Source organism: Aquarana catesbeiana, linkage group LG01 (assembly GCF_042186555.1).
Source record: "Aquarana catesbeiana isolate 2022-GZ linkage group LG01, ASM4218655v1, whole genome shotgun sequence".
NCBI classification, from domain to species: Eukaryota; Metazoa; Chordata; class Amphibia; order Anura; family Ranidae; genus Aquarana; species Aquarana catesbeiana.
In genome coordinates, this window is record NC_133324.1 from 541,958,231 (window position 1) to 541,985,500 (window position 27,270).

The 27,270-nt window shown below is 45.0% G+C and overlaps 1 protein-coding gene across 13 annotated transcripts in view; it reads right to left on the reverse strand.

Moving 5' to 3' along the window:
• The window catches only part of ADGRL3 (adhesion G protein-coupled receptor L3), a 1,522,275-nt gene that overhangs the window by 1,169,369 nt on the left and 325,636 nt on the right, over positions 1-27,270 (reverse strand). The gene's annotated exons all lie outside the window — the stretch shown is intronic.

Sequence of the window (27,270 nt, forward strand, 5' to 3'; positions counted from 1 at the left end):
ACGAGTTTCACTTTTTGAATTGAATTGCTGAAATAAATTAACTATTTGATGATATTCTAATTTTATGAGATGCACCTGTAAGACCAGGAGAGGCTATCAAATCCTTTTTATATATCATGTACAAGGATCTTAAATTTGTTTGGGAGATGAATTATAGATAAGTAATATCAAAAGCCCAAACCCTTTTTCAGTATGGCTTAGAGTGGAGAATGGATAACATCCCTGTCAAGTTTCCTTTTTTTTTTTTTTTTTGTGACACATGGAGAAAAACGTGGAAAGTGATGGGAATGTCCATCTTAGACAGTTGTCACAAGAGTCTCCATTAGAAGATTTTCTCTCCATTCTCATTTCAGTGACAATGCTCACCAGGACAAATAGAGAGGAAGAGTCTCCCAGCAGGCACATATAAATACACCTGACAGGGGTTTTGACAGTTGCGCATTCTATCTAAAATAGTAACTGACATTCCATTTAAAATAGTAATGCACATTGGTGCACTGCCACTCATTCTTAAAGTGGTTCTAAAGGCAGAAGGTTTTTTATCTTAATGCATTTTATGCATTAAGATAAAAAACCTTCTGTGTGCAGCAGCCCCCTAATACTTACCTGAGCCCCATCTCGATCCAGTGATGTGCACGAGTGCCCCGGCCATCCGGGTCTCTCTCACCTGATTGACTGAGACACAGCAGCGGTGCCATTGTCTTCCACTACTGTCAATCAAAGTCAATTAGCCAATGAGGAGACAGACGGGACGGGACCGAACCGTGGCGCTGTGCCCCATAGCAAGCTGCCTGCTGTGGGGGCACTCAACAGGAGGGAGGGGCCAGAAGCGCCGGCAAAGGACCCGAGAAGAGGAGGAACCAGGTTGCTCTGTGCAAAACCATTACACAGATGCATCTTACCAATGCATCTGTGTTGGAGTGAACCACAATACACAGTAAAGCAACAAAAAAGGGTGTGTATTTTTATTGGTGCATTAGGCAACCAATTCAATAAATGGGTTAACACATGTTATGGAGGGGGCTACAGAGGATACCGAGAAAAGGGGGGGTCAGACTGTCCATCCTGCATCCTCAGCTGATAGATCCAAATTCTAGCCAGCTGGCTACACACAGGCAGACATTAGTCTTGCATACATCCCAGTGCACAGATTTGTAGCAGCTAAGTGATTCCCACAAACTTCTGAGATTCTTCAAGCTGTTCTGCAAGCTAGTTTTCTTGCTCTATCACTTTTTCTACTGCTCACACCAGACGCAATCCAAGATATATGCAACCAGCTGCACCTTGCCAGCTGATGGGTCTGCTAGGCAACCACACCCACAGACACCTATAGATCCCTGTTGCTGGCAATGAAAACCGTTCATACAAATCACAGATATAACTATACCTTCCAACTTTTTGAGATGAGAACGAGGGACACCTATTAGCAAAAGTATGTAGGCACAGGACCTACTCCCTGCCACTCCCCTTTAAAGGTGAATTATTGCTTTTTTTACCACTACTGTCTCTTTATATTGGCTTTAAATTTACAGATGCAGCAATTTAGAAATTGGATGAAGGGTTTGGAATTGGGAAATACTTTTTAAAAGATAAAAAGTGCATTTTATATACAACTATATAGATCAGACCAAAATGAGGTACACATTAGGAGGACAGAGGGACATTGTTCAAAATCAGGGACAGTACCTCGAAATAAGGGACAGTTTGGAGGTATGGATATAACTTCAACACCGACGCTAATCTACATGCACTCAAAATGGCCTGCTCATTCTCTGCCAGAGAACACAGTGGCACAGCGACACAATGCGATCTCACCCAGGTTAGCAGCAAATACAATACAACAGGCTCTCTAGGAGTTGCAAAGTCTTTGTTTATGACACAGAAGGCCACTTATTCATGTCTGTATGTAATATTCTTAGAAGGGCAGTGCATATAAATATGTACAAAAATAATAATTACAAAAGTCAAGAAAGAAAATGGCGTACAGAAATATTAGCTTTTTGCAATGACATAAAAAGGTAGAAAAAAAAAACTACAAAAAGGTAGAAAAAAAAAAAACTACTGTTTGGACAAAATTGTTTTAACTTGTTGATGTCAGGGATGAGTTCTGAATGGTAGATTGTCACGCATTTCCCTAACGCAGGTGGTCAGACACTATAGCTGGCTACTGTGTTCTTCAGATATAGCAGCCCCCTTTCTCATAAGGACTAACGGTACTCTGTTTCCCCCAGGACTTATACACAATGTTATAGTGCCTGGCTACCACGCCAGGACAAGTGCAAACTGGGCAAAGCAAACATGTAATTGCAGTTGGCAGACAGGCAGAGTTGTTCAATGACAGTCCAGGTAAAAGGCAGGCAGAGTTCAGAGAATACTCAATATCCGATCCCAGGTCATACACAGGGAAATCCAAACTAGCAGAGCAGGGCAGACACACAGGCAGCTTGTTCAGGTATTTACACACGCTATCACAAACATGAGACTGCAAGTTTGGCTAGCTTACTTCGGGTTTGGTCTCCACCCAGAGTATGGCCACACCAATCACCTTGCAGGTGGACAGACAGACAAGGAGAATGCCACAGGCAAAACCAGGATGCTGGAACCGGCAGTTACGATGAACCAGGAGTGCATACGCTCCTGACATTACCCCCCCAGAGAAGGGGCCCCCAGACCCATAGAGACAAGCTGGACATCCGGCCCAGGACCATTAGGCTGGGCAAAGGTCGGGGGATCAGCAAAGTTAGTTTGGTTAGCAGGTGACATGTCGCTGAAGTCAAGCTAGATCACTGGAACACAAGCTGGATGCAGAGTGGCTTGAAGAAAAGATCAAGGGCCCCACCTGGCCGAATGAGGCAGTCTATTTAAAGTGGAGTTCCACCCACTTTTACAACTCTTCAGCATCCCTCACTAAACTGTGCACTGTAAACGAATTGGATATATTTTTTTTTTTTCTCAGCACCTACTGTATATCTGCTGTATTAATTTTTCACTTCCTCCTCCCTGGCCGTGGTCCATCGCATCATTTCCTGTTTGCAATGCCTTCTGGGAAGGGACGGAAACTTCCTCTGACACTGCCGTTGCTATGGAAACCTGACCTGAAACCTATTACACTGCTTGTGCTGCACTGAGCATGTGCGAGATCTGCAAGGATGAGATCCAGGAAGAAATACAGTCTGGCTTCAGATGCCCACACTTAAGATGGCCATGGCCTGCTGGAAGTTTATAAAATAACAAACTACTGCTATAAACTAACAAAACAGACCTTAGTTTACAGACTAACTTTACTAGAATACATTAAGCTTGTGTATTATAGGGGTATTTTTATTTAAAAAGTATAATGTCAGCTGAAGCACCACTTTAAAGGATGGATGGAACTTCTTAGACAGGTTGGAACAGAGGCAGTGAGGCCAGGTTACAGAAAGTCCCGGATATGAAAAAGGAAGAGGCTCAACTGGCATAGGCTAAACTGAAATAACTGGTGCAGACACAGACAGACTGCATCATCAGTTGTAGAGGCAACAGAACACAAGGACAAGTTAGCCTGGATGTGCATCCAAAGGTGTTTAGGAACAAGCAAAGGTAGGGGTAATCTAGAGGGCTTGACTTTTGAGAACAGGTTTTGCAAACCTTTACATAGGAACAGGATTGCTTATAGAGAGAGGGCCACCAAAGCCTGCAAAAAGCCGAAGAAAATGTTTTCAGTAATCCCTGGGTGCTTGGCCATCTTAGTGTCACGTGCTTCTGAAAGCACTTTATGCCTAAGGTGGAGGGGAACAAACAGTTTTCCAGGGGGTAGGCTGGTAGAACACAAGACTGGGTCTTTAATACAGAGTCCAAAAGGTCAGGGAAAGAGGCCCCCATTACTTGTGCTGGAGGTAAGATATTGTGAAACTTAGTGAGAGTTTCCCAACAGGGCTCAAGGCTGCGAGGATAAGATTCAGACTGTGTCAGGGGCGGACTGAGCCAGGGGGCAGAGGGGAAACTGCCCCCCCTGGCCGCACTGATTCCCGGGAAAAGGTCTGCTGTACTGCCAGCTCAGAACTGCGCATGCGCAGTTCCAGAGCTGGCCGAGTTCTACTGCTCAGGCGGCGCCGGTGGGGGAATGGGCAGGGCTGGATTGACGGCCAAGGAGCAGTGAAGGAAAGAAGTAATCCCTCTATCCTGTGCGGCAGCTGCGAGCCGGCAATGTCCTGTGAGAAGGATGTTTGCTGTCCCTGTCACAGGGCTGAGAGTCTGTGTATGTTCCCTTCTTACAGAGCACAGCCCCCCTTCTCTACACAAATGGTAACCCCTCTCTCCCTGTGCCCATCCAAATTTGATGCAGCCCGTATGCTATCTGTGAAGGGGTTGTGTGGGCGGGAAAGTTTAAAAGTCGGCAGCCACACAGCCTAAACACGAAGCCGCTGCTAGTGAGCCAACTGCTGGGACTGTCCAAGTGAGTGAGCTGTGACCAGACTCTCCTCCCTATCTCCCTTCCTGCTCTCTCTCTCTCCTCCAAATCCCTCTCCCTCCCCCTCTTGCCTTAAAGCGGGGTTCCACCCAAATTTTGAACAATATCTGTATGTATTCTCTTCCTTGCCTAGATGCTGACATGCCGTTTAAAAAAATTTAAATCGCTGTAATTCCCTTTTATTTTTCTATTCTTCTTTGCACTTCCTGGTTCTCCTCCCGTGGGAGTAGGCGTGTTTCTAGCCTCTCCCAGACTCCTGGGAGCTAGTCTCAGGCTTCCCAGGATGCCACTGAGCATGTGCAGGAACGAGCGGTGAATGCTGGGAGCACAGCATTCACTACATCCAGGAAATAAATGCTTGTGGGCTTCAAATGCCTACAATGAAGATGGAAACCGCCTGCAGTGAATAATATAAGTTATTCTTTCCGACGAAATCTGACACAGGCGGACATATTACATACAATATGTGAGTATGTAATGCTGAGAAGAAAAGTTTGTGAATGAACAAAAAAAAAAAAAAAAAACGATAGATAGGTGGACTCCCGCTTTAAAGTGTAAGTAAACCCCACTATCGTATTCAGCCAAGGAAGCTGCCATCTTTGTCTCTGTTAAATCTACAACTGCCATGATGCTGCACATTTATGACACCAGCTTTTGTTTTTTGTTTGTAACTTGGCCATTTCCGAGCCTCTTTCAGAGATTTGTTGTTTTTCACGTAAAAACTTTTTTTTTTTGCTAGAAAATTACTTAGAACCCCCAAACATTATTCATTTTTTATTCTAACACACTAGAGAATAAAATGGCGGTCGTTGCAATACTCTGTCACACCGTACTTGTGCAGCAGTCTTACAAGCGCACTTTTTTGGGAAAAAATACACTTTTTTGAATTAAAAAATAAGACAACAGTAAAGTTAGTCCAATTTTTTTTTTTATATTGTGAAAGATAATGTTACGCCGAATAAATTGATGCCCAACATGTCATGCTTCAAAATTGCGCCCGCTCGTGAAATGGCGACAAACTTTTACCTTTAAAAATCTCCATAGGCGACGTTTATTGCTCTCACTCTATCAATCGCGGTGATACCTCACATGTGTGGTTTGAACACTGTTTTCATATGTGGACGCTGCTCACGTATGCGGTCGCTTCTGCATGTGAGCTCGACAGGACGGCGCGCGTTTAAGATTTTTTTTTTATTATTATTACCTTTTATTGTTTATTTTTGCACTGTTCTTTTTTTTTTTTTTTTTTTTTTTTTTAAACTGTGTAACTTTTCTAAACATCCCTTGTAAAAGAAAAATAGCATGACAGGATCTCTTAAATATGAGATCTGGGGTCAAAAAGACCTCATATCTCATATTTACACTAAAATGCAAAAAAAAAAAAAATTTTTAAATGTCATTTAAAAAAAAAAAATCTTCCCCCTACTCATCTCCATTCCAAGCCAGGGAGAGGACCCGATCACCTTCGCTGCTACCGACGGCTCCGGTAAGTGACGGAGTGCACCGGAGAGTGGCGGGGGGGTGTCTCACGCCGCCGATAAAAGTGATCTTGCGGCGAATCCGCAGCAGAGACCACTATTATCCGAAACCGGACCGCTCACTGAAGAAGAGAATACTAGGATTACAGCAGCTAGCTGCTGCCTTAACAAAGATATCCCTCTTCAAACTGCCGACTTATATCGGTGTGAGCCGGTTCGGAAGTGGTTAATGAATGATTCTCACCTCCTTTTGGGATCTAAGAGAAACTCATCTTTATGACTGTGGCCTGTGTATATCCTTGACCATTCCTCCCCCAAATTCATGTGTTCCTTATCAGTCCCTAATTGGGCCGGGGAAGGTTTCCTCATTTGATTATCTCAGAATAAGGCTGGGTTCACACTGGTACGTCACCACAGTCGTACGACTGTGGATCCGACTTTGCCCTTTGACTTGAAGTCGAACTTCCATCCAACTTCAATGAATGGGATCCAACTTTGATCCAGACAATACCAGGCACTTTGAGTCTGGTATGAATCTTGAAGGGGAACCCCACGCCAAATTAGAAAAAAAAAACAGCATAGGGTTCCCCCACCAAGAGCATACCAGACCCTTCGGTGTGGATTTTAAGGGGAACTCCTACACCAAAAAAACGGTGTGGGGTCACCCCCCCGAAATCCATACCAGACCCTTATCCAAGCATGTAGCCCAGCAGGTCAGGAAAGGGGGTGGGAACAAGTGAGTGCCCCCCCTGAACAATACCAGGCCACATGATGTCAACATGCGGGAGTGGGTGTTTTGGGGCAGGGGGAAAAGGGCCTTTTCCCGACAACCCTGGGCAGTGGTTGTCGGGGTCTGCGGGCGGGGGGCTTATCGGAATCTGGAAGCCCCCTTTAACAAGGGGGCCCCCAGATTTCGGCCCTCCACCCTATGTGAATGAGTATGGGGTACATTGTAAGCCAGGGAGAGGACCCGATCACCTTCGCTGCTACCGACGGCTCCGGTAAGTGGCGGAGTGCACCGGAGAGTGGCGGGGGGGGGTGTCTCACGCCGCCGATAAAAGTGATCTTGCGGCGAATCCGCAGCAGAGACCACTATTATCCGAAACCGGACCGCCCCGACAACCCTGGGCAGTGGTTGTCGGGGTCTGCGGGCGGGGGGCTTATCGGAATCTGGAAGCCCCCTTTAACAAGGGGGCCCCCAGATTTCGGCCCTCCACCCTATGTGAATGAGTATGGGGTACATTGTACCCCTACCCATTCACCTAAAAAAAGTGTCAAAAATAAAAACAGCACACAGGTTTTTGACAAAGTAATTTATTAAAGCAGCTCCGGCGTCTCTTCTCTTTCCTATTTCTTATCCCTCCGGCAATGTCTTCATCCGCTCGTTCTTCTCCCTCCGCTGATAACATCTTCCTCTGGTTCTTCTCCCTTCGCTGATGTCTTCTTCCATTGCCGGGTCTCCTTTCCCCGCTGTCTTCTCCCTCTGCCGGTTCTCTCTGCGCTGTTTTCTCTCTCTGCCGGGTCTCCTCTTTCTGTTGTCTTCTCCCTTTGTTCTTCCTCTGTTCCTCCTTCAATGTTCTCTCGACGCTCCCTCCCGCTGTAATGCTGGGTCCGCCATGTGCCCTTACTTATATAGGCATGGGACGTGGCCACCCGGTGACGTCATCCAGAGGCTCCAACCCCCTTGCGACATCACTGCCCACAATGCCCTGGGCGGTGATGGCACAAGGGGGCGGGGCCTCCGTATGACCCCACTGGGTAATGGCACATGGCGGACCCAGCATTACAGCGGGAGAGAGCGTTGAGAGAACATTGAAGGACGAACAGAGGGAGAAGACAACGGAAAGAGGAGACCCGGCAGAGAGATAAAACAGCAGAGAGAGGAGAACCAGCAGGGGGAGAAGACAGCGGAGAGAGGAGAATCGGCAGCGGAAGAAGACATCAGCAGAGGGAGAAGAACCGGAGGAAGATGTCATCGCCGGAGGGAGAAAAAAAACGGAAGGAGAAGAGACACTGGATCTGCTTTAATTAATTACTTTGTTAAAAACCTGTGTGCTGTTTTTATTTTTGACAAGGTGAATGGGTAGGGATACAATGTACCCATACTCATTTATAGGGTGGGGGGCCACCCGCAGACCCCGACAACCACCGGCCAGGGTTATCGGAAAGAGGCACTTGTCCCCATCAAAGCACCTACCTCCCCATGTTGAGGGCATGTGGCCTGGTATGGTTCAGGAAGGGGGGGGGGGGTGCTCCTTCGTCCCCACCCCCTTTCCTGACCTGCCGGGCTGTGTGCTCAGATAAGGGTCTGGTATGGATTTTGCAAAGGGACCCTACGCCTTTTTTTTAGCATAGGGGTCCCCCTAAAATCCATGCCAGACCCTTGTCTGGTATGCTCTTGGAGAGGGAGTCCTATGCTGTTTTTTTTGGCGTGGGGTTCCCCTTCAAGATCCTCAGAGCACAAGTCTTCCGACTTTAATCCGAATTCAATGATATTCAGTGGGCCGAAGTCAGATCAAAGTCAGACCAAAGTAGTGCAGAACCTTTTTCAAAGTCGGATTGACTTGTGTCGGACCAGTTAAGACGGCTCTCACAGCGAACCATTGATTTATACACGTCATGCGACATATGCTCCCAATGACAGAGCATTTGTCATACCAGTGTGAACCCAGCCTTAATGTAGTGGTGCCCATGGGGGAAAGTCAGAGCCAGGGAGTTTGGGCAGCGCAATTTTTCCTGCCATGAGTAATTTTTCTGCAGGAGTAATCAGCAGTTGTACACCGCAGTTTAACTAAAGCAGGATAACGAAAGCAGCAAGAAAAGACCACAAAGAACTCTGCTCCGCTCTGGATTGACCACAAACCACCACTTTGGAAGGCATCCTGCAAGTCTGAATCCTATCCCCACTACCCTTTAACCACTTCAGCCCCCGGAAAGATTTACGCACTTCCTGACTGGGCCAATTTTTGCGATTCGGCACTCCATTAATTTAACTGACAATAGCACGTCGTGCGATGCTGTACACAAATAAGATGTATGTTCTTTTTTTCCCACAAATAGATGGTGGTATTTGATCACCTCTGCGGTTTTTATTTTTTTCGCTATAAACAAAAACAGAATGACAATTGTGAAAAAAAAAAAAAAAAAACAATATTTTTTACTTTCTGCTATAAAACATACCCAATAATTAAAAAAAAAATTAATTTCTTCATCAATTTGGGCCAATATGTATTCTGCTACATATTTTTGGTAAAAAAAAACCCAAATAAGCATATATTAATTGGTTTGCGCAAAAGTTTTAGCGTCTACAAAATAAGGGAAATTTTTTTTTTATATATAGTAAGGGCGGTGATCATTGATTTTTAGCGGGACTGTGACATTGCGGCGGACAGATCGGACACCTAGCTCACATTTTTGACACTTTTTTTATTACAGTGATCGGTGCTAGAAATATACACTGACATTGTACTAATGACACGGGCAGGGAAGGGGTTAACATCAGGGGCGATCAAGGGGTTAAATGTGTTTCTAACTATGTTTGGGGATGGGCTGCTTGGGACAACACACAGATCTGTCTTCCCGCATAGCAGAAAGACAGGATCTGTGTGTGATGCCCTGTCAGAATAGAGATCTGCCTTGTATACTATGGCAGCTCCCTGTTCTGTCACTGCGGGGAATGATCGTGGGCGGCTGACGGACATCGAGTCTGTCGGACACGCTGATTGGCTCCCCCGCTGATTGGCTCCCACCCACAGATCGCCGTATATAGGCCTTCACCTTTGGCGTTTTGCACAGCTGAGCCAACCTGCCGCAGTATAACTGTGGCGGCTGGTCGACAAGCGGTTAATATGTCCCCTCTACTCTGCCTTCTCATACTAGTATCCTTTGCTTTCAAATTCTCACTTTTTTCACCTCTTATCCCCCCCAAAACTTGTACATATCACCATCAATTCTACCCTCTCCCTACTACTGTTTTCATCACCTCCTGCTAATACTTAATACACCAGCTGACCCACACAACAGGACAGGGAAGTACGTGCACTCATACACATACCACTCCCATCTTACTTTCCTCAGCTTCCTTCCACTAACCTCTGGGGACGTATCCCCTAATCCTGGTCCTCTAGTATCTCACCCCCACACCCAGCACCCTCCCTCCTCCAGCATCAGCCACAATCTTCTCAGTCTTATCTTGATCCCCCTGCTCCCAACCCCCCCCCCCCCCCTCATGTGCTCTCTGGAATGCCCGCTCTGTCTGCAACAAGCTTACTTCTGCCCATGACCTTTTTATCTTCCACTCTTAACCTTCTTGCAATCACGGAAACATGGCTTCAAGAGTCAGACTCTGCCTTGCACGCAGTCCTCTCCCATGGAGGCCTCCACTGGACTCACTCACCCAGACCCAGTGGACGGAAAGGAGGTGGAGTTGCTTTGCTTCTATCCCCACTGAGCACCTTTCAAGTCCTGTCTACCCCTCCCTCTCTATCTTTCTCTTCTTTTGAGACACACTGTATTCGTCTGTTTTCTCCCATTTCTCTAAGGATTGCAGTGATCTATCGACCTCCTGGAATGGTGTCACGCTTCCTTGATGATTTCTCTGCCTGGCTACACTACTTTCTCTCCGCTGCAATACCCACTATTATCCTTGGTGATTAACATCCCCGCTAATGTTAACAGCCCAGCTGCATTCCAACTTTTCAACTTAACCTCATCCTTTGACCTTACACAAAGGACACAGTCCCCCACTCACTCTGATGGTGTCAGGTCACCTGAGTCCAGGTGACAGATGCACCCCGTTGGGGTCAGGAGTGCACCGCTAAGATAGTGGACCCTAAGGCTGACTTCTGTGGATGGAACTCGGGGTGGTTCAGGAAGGCAGGTCCCCTGGAGCACCAACACGGATCCCACAGGAACTTACAGCATAGATTCCCCAGGGCGTGGAGTCTAAGAGACAGCAGGTGTTCACCAGAGCCTCTCGTGGTGAGGATAGACTAGGCTGCAACTGGCTCCAGGTCGCAGCCCCCAGGGTCTCCCAGCTCACGCTCACGGTAGGCTACAGGAGGATGCAGAGGAAACAGCAGCCCAGGACAGCAGGGGATAGTAAGGAGGTAGCCAAATGTCGGGGCGACTAGCAGACAAGGATAACAGAGAACATGCCAACGGTCAGGGTCACAGGCAAACAGGGCTAATCGAGAATACGCCAAAGGTCAGGGTCACAAGCAGACAGGGATAGTCGGGAACACGCCAAGATCGGTAACAGAGACAATCTTAGAGCACACGGCAAACAGGAAGCCAAACACACAATATTGCACGGCAAGGCAGGCTTGGAGAATATGGTGTTAAATAGTGGTTCCTGTTGAGGCTAGGGTGGAGCCACACTGAGGGAAGATTACTTAAGCATGCAGGTGTGAGAGTACAAGCCTCAAGGCTGATACAGGTAAGAGACAGACAGGTCATGAAAGTATTACTGCAAGGTCATGACAGATGGTAATACCCTCAACCTTGTTTTATCCCATCTTTGCACCCCCCCCTACAACCTCACCAACACCCCCTTTCCTCTCTCTTACCACAACCTCATCACTTTCACAATGTGCTTGTCTCCAACCACCTGTCCCACCAAGCAGAAAACAATTACCCGCAGATACCTTTGCCACTTTATTCCTTCTCTTTTCTACTCTGAAGCTGACCACCTTCATGACAAAATTTCACCCTGTCTTGCCCCAACTTGGCCACCTCTATCTACAACAGTTCACCTTCATCCTCACTGGACTCTCTTGCTCCTCTCACTACACAAAATATCAGGCCCTGACTATTTCAACCTTGGCAGACCGACAACACCAGAAACTATAAGAGACATAGCAGAGTACTGGATCGAGTGTGGCAAAAAAACAAATCTCAGGATGCATTCCCCCAATATAAATCTGCCTTCTTTAAAGCGGACCTTCAGTCATTTTTTCAACTTTCCATCTATTAAATCTTCTGCCCTTGCTGTTTTAACTTTGGATAGTAAAACATTTTTGTTTCTGCCAGTAAATACCTTATACAGCCCACTTTCTGTTTCTTGTCATTAGCCTAGGCTTATGACATCATGCACAGCTCTCTCTCTCACTCTCGTGAGAGTTTGCCTGGAAGGGAGGGGGTGAGTCATAAGAGGGCCAATGAAAGCTGCAGGGCTGCGGAGCTGGAGGTGTGCCTCTTTGTGTGTGTGTGTGTGTGTGTGTGTGTAAATCCAGGAAGTGAACAGACAGCAGCTTCAGCTGCCCATAGTTAAAATGGCTGCAGACAGACTTGGAGGGAGTTTTCTGCAGCATAGTTGGCAAGTGCAGAATCACAGTATATATAAAATAATATGCAAAGTGGTTGGAGGGAAGTCTCAAAATGGCAAATTATGTGAGTAGACCACAGTTCCTCTTTAAATACAATTTCTGCCTCCATGCTGCCAAACAAGCCTACTTTGTCACCCACATTAATTCTCTGTCCTCCAGTCCTCATCGTCTCCTCTCTACTTTTAACGCTCTACTTTCTCCACCACCATTTCCATCCAGTAACTTATTCACTGCTCACAAGATTGCCAATCACTTCAAAAACAAGATTGATGCAATTCTTGGGGACATCTCCACTGCAAAGACATCTAACCCACTTAACATATTCTGTACAAATCAGCTCTCAACACTCAACACAGTTTTCTCAGAAGCCTGCCTTACCACCTGTCCCCTGGATCCTGTTCCCTCACATCTACTATGGTCACCCTCTTCTATCTTATGCTCCCTCACTCACATCTTCAATCTCTCCCTCTATACTGGCACCTTTCCCTCCCCTCTAAAACATGCCCTGATCACCCCCATACTTAAAAAGCCCTCACTGGACCCCACCAGCCTGAACAACGTAAGACCCATCTCCTTGCTCCTGTTTGCGTCAAAACTTTTACAATGCTTAGTCTACAACCATCTTAGCTCCTACCTCACTAACAACCTTCTTGACCCCTTTGAGTCTGGTTTTCGCTTACTATACTCCACTGAAACTGCTCTACTGAAACCCACTGATGACTTACTAACTGCTAAAAGCAATGGCCACTACTCCATACTCATACTACTCAACCTCTCTGCATCCTTTGATACTGTTGACTATCCCCTCCTCCTCAAAAAACTCCACTCTTGGCCTTCAAAACTCTGCTCTCTCCTGGCTCTCCTCCTACCTATCACAGCGCTCCTTCAGTGTGACCTAAAACTCTGTTTCCTCCTCTCTACTCCCTCTTTCTGTAGGGGTACCTCAAGGTTCTGTCTTTGGACCCCTTCTGTTCTCCATTTCCACCTCCTTCCTCGGTCAGTTAATAAACTCCCATGGCTTCCAGTACCCCCTCTATGCTGACGATCTATCTCTCTACTCCTTACCTCACTCCTTCAGTCTCCTTTCGCATTACCAACTTACTAACTGATATATCAGCATGGATGTCACACCCCTTCCTCAAACTCAATATTTCTAAAACTGAGATCATAATTTTACCCCCAGCCCGTGCCAAGATCAATATTACAACCATCAGTTCCTCCCCTCATGCCAGGGTGCTAGGTGTAATCCTGGACTCTGACCTGTCCTTTCAACCCCAAATCCAATCACTGTCCAAATTTTCCAGACTTCACCTCCGCAACATCTTCAAAATACGCCCCTTTGTAACGGCTGACACCACTAAGCAACTTATTCACTCCCTTGTTATCTCTTGCCTTGACTATTGTAACTCCCTCCTCATTGGCCTAATGCCCTGTACACACAGTCGGATTTTCCGATGGAAAATGTGTGATAGGACCTTGTTGTCGGAAATTCCGACCGTGTGTAGGTTCCATCACACATTTTCCATCTGAATTTCTGACACACAAAGTTTGAGAGCTTGCTATAAAATTTTCCGACAACAAAATCCGTTGTTGGAAATTCCGATCGTGTGTACACAAATCCAACGCACAAAGTGGCATGCATGCTCAGAATAAATTAAGAGACGAAAGCTATTGGCTACTGCCCCATCTATATAGTCCCGATGTACGTGTTTTACTTAACCGCGTTTAGAATGATCGGATTTTCCGATAACTTTGTGTGACCGTGTGTATGCAAGACAAGTTTGAGCCAACATCCGTCGGAAAAAATCCATGGATTTTGTTGTCGGAATGTCTGATCAATGTCCAACCGTGTGTACAGGGCATACCTCTCCGTAAGCTATCCCCTCTTCAGTCTATCATGAATGCCGCTGCCAGACTCATCCACCTTACCAACCGTTCCGTGTCCACCACTCCTCTCTGCCAATCCCTCCACTGGGTTCCCATTGCCCAACGAATACAATTCAAAACACTAACAATAACATACAAAGCCATTTACCATTCTGCCCGAGCTACATCACCAATCTTATCTCCAAATATCACCCAAAAACTGTCCTCTCCTCCCAAGACCTTCTGCTCTCCAGGACTTCTCCAGAGCCTCTCCCATCCTCTGGAGCTCACTACCCCAATCTGCCCGATTATCTCCTATTCTGTCCACTTTTAGGCAATCCCTGGCTTTTGGGGCTATAGACCCAAATCTGGGGCCCATAGCCCCGAGTCTTTGCAGAGGTCCCCAACTACAGGGTCGTGGCTCACTACCTGGCCGCGACCTCTCTGCAGCCAAGTGCAGCGGGCAGCACGGGAGAACCGGAGAGTGGGCAGGCAGCACAGAAGAGCCAGGCGGGCGAGCTAGCAGAGAGATGACATCATCTCTCACCGCCCACCTTGCATCACCGCTGTTCCACCCTCACTGTGCAGCCGTGGGCAGCAGAGAGATTACATCATCTCTCACTGCCCGCCCCCTCTCTGGTGACCCTGATGTAAGGAGTGGCTCTCTAGGAACTCTGAGGTAAGGAGGGTCTCTCTGGGGACCCTGATGCAAGGGGGAGGCCCCCTGGGGACTCTGATGTAAGGAGGGGCTTTCTGAGGACCCTGATGTAAGGAGGGGCTTTTTTGGGGATCCTGATGTAAGGGGGAGGCTCTCTGGGGACCCTAATGTAAGGGGGAGGCTCTCTGGGGACCCTGATGTAAGGGGGAGGCTCTCTGGGGACCCTGATGTAAGGGGGCTCTCTGGGAAGACTGATGCAAGGGGGAGGCTCTCTGTGGACCCTGTTGCAAGTGGGAGGCTCTCTGATGTAAGGGGGGGGCTCTCTGGGGACCCTGATGCAAGTTGGAGGCCCTCTGAGGACTCTGACGAAAGGGGGGGCTCTTTGGGGACCCTGATGTAAGGGGGGGCTCTCTGGGGACCCTGATGTAATGATAATATATATATATATATATATGTGTATGTATATATACATATACACACCGTACATACTCGAGTATAAGTCGAATTTTTCAGCCCTTTTTTTGGGCTGAAATTCCCCCCCTCTACTTATACTCGAGTCACCGCCGTCTGTCTGCATGATCAGCGTGTCATGCAGGCAGACGGCGGCCGGCGTGTGATAATTCGCTCGGAGGCTATTCCAGCTTTCAAAAGCCGCGCCTCCTGCTCATCTGTGATAGGCTGAACAGGTGTCAGTGTACAGCCTATCACGGACATTCTCTCATCCTCGTCCGTGGTATGAGAATGAGGGAATGTCCATGATAGGCTGACTGCTGAGTGTTCTGCCTATCACAGACGAGGAGGAGGCGCGGCTTTTGAACAGTGGAATGGCCGCCGAACCGATTATCACACGCTGATCGGAGGATGGAGATCGCACAGGGAGGCTGCACAGGACACAGGTAGACTGCACATGCACACAGGACACATGCACACAGGACACATGTACAGGACACAGGGACACATACACATGTACAGGACACAGGGACACATACACATGTACAGGACACAGGGACACATACACATGTACAGGACACATGTACAGGACACATACACATGTACAGGACACATGTTCAGGACACAGGGACACATACACATGTACAGGACACATGTTCAGGACACAGGGACACATACACATGTATAGGACACATGTACAGGACACATGTACAGGACACAGGGACACATACACATGTACAGGACACAGGAACACATACACATGTACAGGACACATACACAGGACACATACACATGTACAGGACACAGGACACATGCACATGTACAGGATAAAGGTAGGCTGCACAGGACACAGGGAGGCATGCAGCTGCAGATGGGCATTGGCGCTGTTCGACATATATATAAAAAATACGGAAGTCGGCTTTAGTCAGCTAACGGAGTAGTGGAGCTCCTGTTTTTTTAAACTGATTTTTAGGATTTACAATAAATTTTGTTTTCGGGTTCATACTATGAGGCTCCTTTTTTTCTACACTATATGGATGTCTATCGTTGGGGATTATTAAGAGGATTTCCGTGGTACACAGGGTAAGGGGGAAGATAACGGTACACGTGTGTAGGACCATCCATTGCCATCACTGTTGGATCTTAATCTATACGCCTACTACCCCTGCAGAGGTTAGGCGCTCTGGTGAGTGCGGGCACGAGTGGGGTTGCAGTTGAAGGCGGGGAGCACTTGATGAACCACCACATTAAGAACTTTTTTTGGATTTTGGATTGATGTGCAATAGATTTTCACAGACTGTATTCCATTTTTTTCAGGACACATAAAAATGTTTTTATCATATTTACACACAGTATTTTTCATATCACAAAAAAAATTTTTTTTTTTGGTAATTTTTCACTGTGGTTTGCTGCGGATTCACTTGATAGATTTTGTTTCATTTTTCAGCTTTTTTACAGGACGTTATCTGGTATTATATCTGGTAATATCACTGGTAGTTATTGATCTCTCATGAACTGTATTTATTTTATATATAAATTTACATCACATATTTTTCAGCACCTTGCACTTTATAGCACATTAGTGTATTTGGGTTTATATCACCTGGAGTATTTATTTATTTATATATTTTTAAGTGATTTTTATTGATTTGTATTTACCTGGATTTGCAATTTTTTATTTTTTATATATATGTCGAACAGTGCCAATTCCCCCATAATAGGATCTCTTTTGTTTGAATTTCACAGAGGTGATATTCTTTGCTGGGGGGCTGCAGTTCCCTTCTTTCCTAAGCGTGGAATAACTGACCTTTATATGCAGATGGGCATTGTTGACCCTCTGCATTTCTCACCCTCGTCTTATTCTCGGGTCAATACGTTTTTCCCAGTTTTTTGTGGTAAATTAGGGGCCTCGACTTATACTCGGATCGACTTATACTCGAGTATATACAGTATATATATACACACACACACACACACACACACACACACACACACACACACGTGTAATATATGCATGTGTATGCTCGCCCAAAGCGTATGATTCTTTACTTCGCTGCTATGGGCTCTAGCCCCAGATCTTTTGTAGACCTAGCAACACCCCTGCCTTCAGCTAATAACTGAATCTCCTACTGCCCTCATCAGTTCATCCCTCACAGGTACTACCTTTTGTTTCACCAGCCCCTCCCTCTTAGATTCTAAGCTCGCAGGAGCAGGGCCCTTCTAACCCTCTTGTTTTGAATTGTACTGTTGGTGTATTGTCTCCCTTTATATTGTAAAGATCTGTGCAAACTGTTGGCGCTATATAAATCCTGTATAATAATAATAATAATAAACGTCCTTACTATAAAATAAAAATGAAATAAAAAAGTTTTTTTTTGCCTTCAGATCTACTTTAAATCACATTGCTAATTGCTTTTGGTACTTATTTGTAGCTTAAATATGGAAATTTGCCCCCTAAAACAGTAATTTTGTAATCTTTGAAATGTTAGTAAAACCTTGGCTGTGTCAGTAAACTTTGGGTGTCTTGTCAGTAAATTTCACTTTGGTAGGTTGGCAACATAGGCCGATAGTAATACTGAAACAGCACACATGGCATCCGTGAGACCATCCACTCACTTATTCTCATGGCCGCAGTATATAGGACTTGAATAGGCGGCACAGTGGTGTAGTGGTTAGCACTCTCGCCTAGCAGTAAGAAGGGTCGCTGGTTCGAATCCCAACCACGGCACTACCTGCCTGGAGTTTGCATGTTCTCCCTGTGCCTGCGTGGGTTTCCTCCGGGTACTCCGGTTTCCTCCCACACTCCAAAGACATGCTGGTAGGTTAATTGGATCCTGTCAAAATTTGGCCCTAGTATGTATGAATGTGAGTTAGGGACCTTAGATTGTAAGCTCCTTGAGGGTGTAGGGACTGATGTGAATGTATAATGTATATGTAAAGCGCTGCGTAAATTGACATCGCTATACAAGTACATGAAATAAATAAATACTCAATCTGGCTGGGGGTGGGAAAAGCAGAGCTTTTTACAGCAGAGCTGGGTGGCTAGTTTCATGGTAGTGGTAGAAGAATGGAAGTGGCACCACCCCTGTCACTTCCTCCCAGCCTCCTATGTAGCCACGCAGGAGGGAAGAGGGCCAGATGCGAGGCAACAGCTGGTTCATTAACACCTAATCAGTGAGGTAAGACCCTCACTACTATGCTTTTATTTTATAATGTCTAGGATGGGGGCCAAGTCACTGCACCATGGGCAACATATGTGGTTCATGGCCAAAGTTAAAAAAAATATATATATAATAAGAAAAGAGCTTTTAAAAAGTATAAAAATGATAGAACACTATCAGCATTTAAATGTTACAAAGAATATAACAGAATTTGTAAAAAGGAAATCAAGGACACAAAAATTCAAAACAAATGACAGATTGCAAAAGATAGTAGGGCGAACCCCAAAAATTATTGAAATATATTAATGGAAAAAAAGGTCAGGTCTGAGCATGTAGGCCCTTTACAAAATAATCTAGAGTGGGTGACTAGGGACAAAGAGAAGGCAAATGTATTAAATACCTTCTTCAGTTCTGTGTATACAAAGGAGCATGGGGGAGCTTATGACTATAATGGGGGTGGCTTATGACTATAATGGGGGTGGTATTGACACAGCCCCGAATGATCCACAATGGCTCAAAAGTGATATGGTCCAGAAATATTTAGACAGAATAAATGAGGATAAAGCACATTGCACAAGCATGGCATACACCCACGGATCCTAAAAGAATTGAGCTCTGTGATTTCAAAGTCATTGCTTCTAATTTTTAGGGACTCTTTAATGACTGGTATAGTACCACTGGATTGGCATAAGGCCAGTATGGTGCCTATATTTAAAAAGACCACATTTTTGCTGGAAAAAAGTATTTTAAGCAACAAGCAGCATGGATTCATGAAAGACAGAAGTTGTCAGATAAATCTGATTTCTTTTTATGAGGAGGTAAGTAAAACCTTGGACAGAGGGGTGGCTGTGGATGTGGTATACTTGGATTTTGCTAAAGCATTTGACACAGTTCCCCATACACGGCTGATGTGTAAGGTTAAAGAGGAAGTAAACCCTGATGGGTTTTACTTCCTCTTTGTTCCCCTGCAAAGTAAAAGCATAATGGGCTAGTATGCGTCGCATACTAGCCCATTATGTAGCACTTACCTGCAAACGAAGCCTGCGCTGTCCCTGCTGGTGGCCACATCCATCTTCACCCCTCTTCCTTCCGGGGGCCGTGGACTCTGTAACTGGCCGGAGCCGCATGACGTCACTCCTGCGCATGCATGGGGGAGCCGTCAGTCATGGCACTTGCGAGTGAAGAAACGGCACGGAGGGCCGTTTCTTTACGGCGCATGCCCTGATTATATCATCAGCGCAGTAAACAGCAAATATCTCCTAAACGGTGCACGTTTAGGAGATATTTTCACTACCTATATGTAAGCTTACCTATAGGTAAAAGTCACAATCAGAGGTTTACAACCATTTAGGTCTGGAAAAATCAGTTTGTAAATGGATATATATCTTGCTAAAAGACCGCATTTAGAGTGGTTAACGATTCATACTCTGAATGGTCTAAGATTATTAGTGGTGTACCCCAAGGTTCAGTGTTGGAACCCTTACTTTTAATATATTTATAAATGATATAGGGTCTGGAATTAAAAGTACCATTTCAGTGTTTGCAGATGATACCAAGCTATGCAGTTGATTAAACGTCCTTACAAGATGTCTCCAACTTACAAGCTGAACTCAATGCACTGTTTAGTTGAGTAACTATGTGGCAGATGAGGTTCAATGTTGATCAATGTAAAGGTCTGAACTTGGGGGCTAAGAATATGCATGCATCATACATACCAGGGGGAGTACAACTGGGAGATTAAGGGAGGATATGATCAACATGTATAAATACATAAGTGTTCCATATACTGTAGTGAACTTGGTGTTGAGTTATTCACATTCAGGCTAGGTTCACACTGCTGCGAATTCCATTGCGATCGCTCAAATTCGCAAGTCATTTAAATTACATAGATTAACATTAGTGCCGTTCACATCAATGCGTTGCGAATATAACCTGCGTGAAAAAAAGGTCCTGTGCGAGTTTGATCCGTGTGCGATGCGAATTCAGCTCCATAGACTGCAAAATTTGCAGTAGAATCGCAAGAGCACATATTCTATATGTGTTCTTGCGATTCTACTGCAAATTTTGCAGTCTATGGAGCTGAATTCGCATCGCACACGGATCAAACTCGCACAGGACCTTTTTTTCACGCAGGTTATATTCGCAACGCATTGATGTGAACGGCACTAATGTTAATCTATGTAATTTAAATGACTTGCGAATTTGAGCGATCGCAACGGCTCAAATTCGCAATGGCATTCGCAGCAGTGTGAACCTAGCCTAAAGCGGAGTTCCGCCTGCAAAAAAAAAAATTAAAAGTCAGCAGCTACAAATACTGCAGCTGCCGACATTTAAAATAAGGAAACTTACCTGTCCAGTTTGCCCGCGATGTCCTCCCCCGAAGCCGACCCGTCCTTTGGCTCCGGGTGGAGGCGCTGGCATCTACAGTAAGGGAATCAGGAAGTGATGCCTTGTGGCCTCACAGCCTGTTTCCTACTGCGCATGCGTGAGTCACGCTGCGGGTTCTGAATGGTCCCTGCTGTCTTCTGGGACTTGTGTGTCTTCCAGAAGACACCGGGATTGACGGAGGAGGGGCCGGACATGTCGTAGTTCACCGCGGATTCTGGGGCGCTCTTTCGCCGGAAGTGGGAGCAAATATCTGTATTAGACAGGTATCTGCTCCCCCCTCTCCCTTGAAAGAAGGTGCCACATGTGACACCGGAGGGGGGAAGGTACCGGATCAGTGGAAGTTCCATTTCTGGGGGGAACTCTGCTTTAAGGTCATCACAGAGGACAAGGGGGCACCATTTACATCTGGAGGAAAAGAGATTTAATCTCCAAATACCTAAAGGTTTCTTCACAGTAAGAGCTATGAAAATGTAGAATAGACTCCCTCAAGAGCTGGTTCTGGCCAGCTCAGTACATTGCTTTAACCACTTATGGACCGCCCGCCGCAGTTTTACATCGGCTGTTTGAAGGAGGATATCGTTGTTATGGCAGCAGCTAGCTGCCATAACCCCGGTATCTTCTTCTTCAGCAGGCGGTCCGCTACAAGATAAAAGTGGTCTCTGCGTCAGATTCACCGCAAGATTACTTTTACCCTCCCACCACGCTCCAGTGCCCTCTGCCGCTTACTGGAGCCATTGGCAACGGCGGAGGCGATCGCGTACTGTCTCCTGTTAGGTATGGAGATGAGTGAGGGGAAGATGGCCCCCACCCGTCTCCATAACAATGCAAGGCGGAAGCGAAGTCAAAACGTCACTTCCGCCCACAGCTCTTAAAGGGCCATTTTTTTTTTAAATGACAATTTTTTTTTTTTTATTGCATTTTAGTGTAAATATGAGATCTGAGGTCTTTTTGACCCCAGATCTCATATTTAAGAGGTCCTGTCATGCTTTTTTTCTATTACAGGGGATGTTTACATTCCTTGTAATAGGAATAAAAGTGACAATTTAAAAAAAAAAAAACAGAATAAAAATTAAAAATAAAAAGGTAAAATAAATAAGAAAAGAACAAAATGTTAAACGCGCCCCATCCCGACGAGTTCGCGTGCAGAAGCGAACGCATATGTGAGTAGTGCCCGCATATGAAAACGGTGTTCAAACCATGCATGTGAGGTATTGCCGCAATCGGTAGAATGAGAGCAATAATTGTAGCTCTGGACCTCCTCTGTAACTCAAAATTTGCAACCTGTAGAATTTTTTAAACGTTGCCTATGGAGATTTTTAAGGGTAAAAGTTTGTCGCCGTTCCACAATTTTGAAGCATGACATGTTGGGTATCAATTTACTCGGCGTGACATTATGTCTTATTTTTTAATTTAAAAAAGTGTATTTTTTCCAAAAAGAGTGCGCTTGTAAGACCGCTACGCAAATACAGTGTGACAGAAAGTATTGCAACAACCGCCATTTTATTCTCTAGGGTGTTAGAAAACAAAAATGGATAATGTTTGGGGGTTCTAAGTAATTTTCTAGCAAAAAAAAAAACAGTTTTTAACTTGTAAACAACAAACAACCTTAAGTGGTTAAAAAGGACTGGATTCTTTCCTAAATGTACATATTATAACTGGATACCAACATTTATAGGTAAAGTTGATCCAGGGAATATCCAATTGCCTCTCTGGGAATCAGGAAGGAATTTTTTCCCCTGCTGGAGCAAATTAGATCATGCTTTGCTGGGGTTTTTTTCCCTCCTCTGGATCAACTGTCGGTATAGGATTGTGTATATGGGATTGTATGATATATATATGTTTTTCTTTTTCCCTTTTGTAGATTGAACTAGATAGACTCGTGTCTTTTTTTCAACCTAACTATGTAACTATAAAGGAAAATGGTTATGCAAACTGGAGTAACATTTGGAAAAATTATCTTGATCAAGATCCAAATAGGACTATAATAAAGGCACATGATTGGTACTGGCCACAATACAAATGGGCAACTGGTCAGCAGTTTTAATGCAGTTCTGGAGGCAGGTCTGGGACCAGGACCTAATCTCCCCTGTAGTCCAATCTACACTATATTGTCAAAAGTATTGGGAAGCCTGCCTTTACACACATATGAACTTTAATGGCATCCCAGTCTTAGCCTGTAGGGTTCAATATTGAGTTGGCTCACCCTTTACAGCTATAACAGCTTCAACTCTTCTGGGAAGGCTTTCCACAAGGTTTAGGAGTGCGTTTATGGGAATGTTGGACCATTCTTCCAGAAGCACATTTGTTAGGTCAGGCACTGATGTTGGATGAGAAGGCTTGGCTCGCAGTCTCCACTCTAATTCATCCCAAAGGTGTTCTATCGGGTTTAGGTCAGGACTGTGCAGGCCAGTCAAGTTCTTCCACCCTAAACTTGCTCATCCATGTGTTTATGGCTATGCTTTGTGCACTGGTCCAAATCATTTGGCGGAGGGGGATTATGGTGTGGGGATGTTTTTTAGGGGTTGGGCTTGGCCCATTGGTTCCAGTGAAGGGAAAGATGTCTGCATACCAAGGCATTTTGGACAATTTCATGTTTCCAACTTTGTGGGAACAGTTTGGGGATGGCCCCTTTCCTGTTACAACATCACTGCGCACCAGTGCACAACAAATACATGGCTGTTCTTCTGGAACCCCAAATGTTACACTACCTTGTTTTCAAATAAGCTCCAGAAGAATTACACTGTTCATTTCAGGCTACTTCATTTATAGAGGTATGGATTTGGGATGGACTCTAACTCTCTGGCCAGTCACCTTTGGAGATAGTACCTCACCTTGTGTGTGTTGAAAGTACAGGCCTTCTAAAGTGGTTGTAGGTTATATGGATCAGCTGGTTTTTCGATGTCTGTGTCATAGTTAGGATTTCTAACACTAGCATATAAACCCAAAAAAGTAGCCCCCGCATTGCGAAGTGTTCCACAGTTCTTATAATGTAGTAGCTTTAGCATAGAGGATGATCAGGCAGTTCAGAAGGAATGATTAAACTCCACAAGTTTATTGATTAGTACAATTAGGTGACAAAATATATAATGATACTAAATATCACCAGTAAATCACCAGTAAACTGCTGTTCTGCATGTCCTGGTTCTAAAAAGCAGGCTAATGTTTAGTAAAGTGGCCCTAATACAGGATGTTATCACAGAGTTTCAGTGGCCGCTGAAGTCCTGCAATGGAGATGCACAGGAACTGGAAGTGAAGCAGTCGTCCGACCAAATTTTAATTCACAGACTGGCAGAAGAACTCAGATGGAGCTCGGTGGGGATGGATATAGGCAGGAGGTCCCACTATAGCTGGCTTGGTGGATATAAGAGGATGTTTAGAAAGCCAGTTAACATGTTTTGGGGCACGACCCTTCCTCAGGTCATATGACACTAATACCAGCATAAAGGTTTATATAGGGGGACCAGGGGATGGAATCACCAGCAGACCCGCCCACAACATTTAACCCTTTGTGTACTCAAAACAATTTTATAACAGAAAACAATACAAAATAATAATGATATATTTAATAATAGTAAAAAATGTCTGACAAATCCCCCAACATTTAAAATTACAGAATATATGTCCTGAACAAACAAAAAAAAAAAAAGTCATATATAAATAAATACGTTGTGTCTTTGCTAAAAAGAATTACTACATTATAGTATGTATTTCTAAGTATTTCTAAGGGAATAAGGTACCCAGGGGATTTTCTACCGATTTGTGTATCTTTGGCAGTTGGTAGAAATACAAGGTGCTACACTAAGGGGCAACATAAATTGCTTTTCTTTCTTGTTAACCACACCATCATCAACCAATGTCTTAAGAGATTGTTGAAACATTGGAAGAGGGTCTTCTCTTAAGGTAATGTAAGGGTCAGGATCCAACAGTAATCTAAGGGATTCATTTAAATAATTCTTTCTGTCTTGGATTACTAGACTACCCCCCTTGTCAGCTTGTTTTATTGTAATATCTTGATTTTTTTCTAAAGCACACAAAAGCTTGACTTTCTGTGGGGGAAAAAGTATTGCCTCCCATCATAATAGGGACATCAGGGCTCTCACTGTATTAGCGAAAGTACGTATACCATAGGGCACTCTTATGCCACGTACACACAGTTGGATTTTCCAATGGGAAATGTTCAATGGGAGCTTGTTGTCGGAAATTCTGACCTTGTGTAGGCTCCATCGGACATTTTCCGTCAGAATTTCCGCCAAACAAAATTTGAGATCTGGATCTCAAATTTTCCAACAACAAAATCCGTTGTCGTAAATTCCGATCGTGTGTACACAATTTCGATGCACAAAGTTCCATGCATGCTCGGAATCAAGCAGAAGAGCCACAACTGGCTTCATTTGTCTCGGCTCGTCGTACGTGTTGTACATCACCGCATTCTTGACGTTCGGAATTTCCGACAAGATTTGTGTGACCGTGTGTATGCAAGACAAGTTTGAGCCAACATCCGTCGGAAAAAAAAACATGGATTTTGTTGTCGGAATGTGCGATCGTGTGTACACGGCATTACTGATAATGAAAGATTTGCACTATTGTGCAAAATAGAGACCTTCTAGATATATAAATTGGGTAACTTATCCCCCAATGGGTTAAACGAGGATCTAGAAATACATACCGTTTGTCATGACTCTGCAGTAGTGTTCATGTCTGTTTGCTCACCTTTCTGTTGTGTTCAGCTTAGAGGACAGTCGCTGTTCACCTGTATGCTTAAGTAATCTTACCTCAAGCATGGCTCCACCCCAGCCTCTAATTAGGAACACTATATTAACCTGTGCACTGAAAGCCAAGCCTTGCTGATCAATATTGTGTGTTTTGCTTGCGTGTGCTCATTGCTGTGTGTCCTCCGTCTGATCCGGTTTACTGACCTTGTCTTGTTCTTGACTGTCCTTGTCTGCTTCATATCCAGACCTTTGGCGTGTTCTTTGACTATCCCTATCTGCTTGTTGCCCTGACCTTTTGGCTTATCTCTTGACTATCCTTGTTGTCCCGGTATGCTTCCTTTCTATCCTCCAGAAGTCTACCATGAGCGTGAGCTGGGAGACCCTGGGGGCCGCGACCTGGATCCAGACTGCAGCGAAGTCCATCCCCAACATCAGGGGCCCTGGTAAACACCCGCTGGCTCTTAGATTCCGCGCCCTGGGAAATCTCATGCTCTAGCTCCCAGTGTGATCCGTGTTGGTGCTCCAGAGTACCTGCTTTCCTGAACCACCCAGAGCTCCATCCGCAGCAGTCAGCCGTAGGGTCCAGTACCTCAGCGGTGCACTCCTGACCCCAATGGGGTGCATCTGTCATCTGGCCTCAGGTGACCTGACACTATTATGTAATAATTATTTTTAGTACAGACACAACTCCGTAGGTTTTTTCAGTTTTTTTTCTGGTTATTTATTTATGAGATTTTTAGCTTTTTTATTTGTTCAGGACATATATTCTGTGATTTTAAATGTTGGAAGATTTATCAGGCATTTTTTTACTATATTATTATTATTTTGTATTTCTGTGTTATAAAATAGTTGTGAGTAGACAATGGGTTAAATGTTGGGGGCGGGCCTGCTGGTGATTTCAGCTCCTGGTCCCCCTATATGACCTGAGGAAGGGGACTGGCCTAAAACATGTTATTAAGACAACTGGCTTTCTAAATATCTTCTAATATCCTAAAAGCCAGCTACAGTAGGACCTCCCGGCAGTATCCCTCTCAGCAGAACTCCATCTGAGCTCTTCCGTCAGGCTGTGATATCTCATCCAGTTCGACGACCGCATCATTCCCAGTTCCTGTGCACCTCCATTGCAGGACTAAGGCGGCCACCAAAACTCTCTGTGATAACATCCTGTATTGGGGCCACTTTACTACACATTACGCTACTTTCTAGGACCAGGATATGGAGAACGACGGTGCAGTTTACTTGTGATACAGCTGTTCTGAGTGAGTCCTTCTCATCCCTAATTTATTTTGAGTAAAGAATATTGTCAACACTTTTTCATATATATCGGGCTTGTGTCTTGGTGACTTCAGTGGCTACGTCCCATACAGTGGCACCCACTTGACAGCAGCATTCTCATACAGATTTGGTTTTATGCTTGGCAACTGTCTGTACCTATTGGATACTCTATGATAGAAAACTATATTTGCACATGCCTGTTTGTACCCCTAAAGAAGAAACTTTGCCTCACAATGCATCAGTTGTCATCAGATGTTATATGGGCAATAGGTTCCAGTATACTGTTTAGAACAGGGCTCAAAATTTCAAGTCCTGAGCTACTAGCCAGGCCTTAAGGGTTACTCACCACCAGTTGCCCCAACCAACCCCTGCCATGCCCCGCCCCTAATTACACCCCTAAACACACCCTCAAATTATCTCATGAAATGACACTTAAATCTTTTATGCAGAATTAAGTTACAAAAATAAATATTTGTTTATAATAATAAAATAAACTGCGCTAAGTA